The sequence below is a fragment of the Crocuta crocuta genome, unplaced genomic scaffold (genome assembly GCF_008692635.1).
Source record: "Crocuta crocuta isolate KB4526 unplaced genomic scaffold, BGI_CrCroc_1.0 scaffold408, whole genome shotgun sequence".
In the NCBI taxonomy this organism is placed as follows: domain Eukaryota; kingdom Metazoa; phylum Chordata; class Mammalia; order Carnivora; family Hyaenidae; genus Crocuta; species Crocuta crocuta.
This window is the reverse complement of record NW_027527444.1, coordinates 3,692,781-3,693,417: the sequence shown is the minus strand read 5'-3', so window position 1 is coordinate 3,693,417 and position 637 is coordinate 3,692,781. Positions and strand designations below refer to the sequence as shown.

The 637-nt window shown below is 63.1% G+C and overlaps 1 protein-coding gene across 1 annotated transcript in view; it reads left to right on the top strand.

The window, feature by feature from the left end:
• The window catches only part of SHH (sonic hedgehog signaling molecule), an 8,303-nt gene that overhangs the window by 4,213 nt on the left and 3,453 nt on the right, over positions 1–637 (top strand). The window lies entirely within an intron of this gene.

The following is a 637-nucleotide window of genomic DNA, read 5'->3' as shown; positions in this document are numbered from 1 at the left end:
TCCCCACCCCCCCCCAGCTCTCCCCGCCCCAGCACCAGAGGGGCCGTCCAGGGTGTGAGCTGCCAGCGGCTGCAGATACTAAACTAAGGCAACTCACTGGCTAAGCCTTTGGGGAGAGGCCTGGTGGGAGGTAATCAACCCGGGGTTACCGCCTCCAACATCTGGAGGCCGCCAGCCCCGAAGCATCTCCTTGTTAGGAGGCAGCTGGGTGTCCCTGAGTCCAGGCAGGGCCCCGCCCCGCCGGAGGCTGCCGCTGTAGCGCGGGCCCAGGCGTGAGGGCGACTTTCCCGGGCCAACACCGCCACTCGCTGTCGCTGGCAAGGAACAGCCACGCCAGGAAGGCGCTGTTGCGGCGGGAAATAGCCCAGCCTGGAGGCTGTTTGTGCGGAACTCTCCACCTCTCAGCCCAAGTTGGTGCATTTAGCAGAACAGTTCAGGGTGAATTTCCGAGGGGCTGCGTCCTCCCCACACCGCCCCCCTCCCCGCGTTTTGCCCGTTTGTCTCCTAGCACGTGTTAGCAGAAAAAACACTTCCAAAAGTGTCAAGACGCACTTGGTAGCTAAGGAAAATAGTGGCTTCTTATCACAACAGAAGGAAAAGGTGTGGAGGGGGCGGGGGGCGGCGCCCGGCTTGCGGG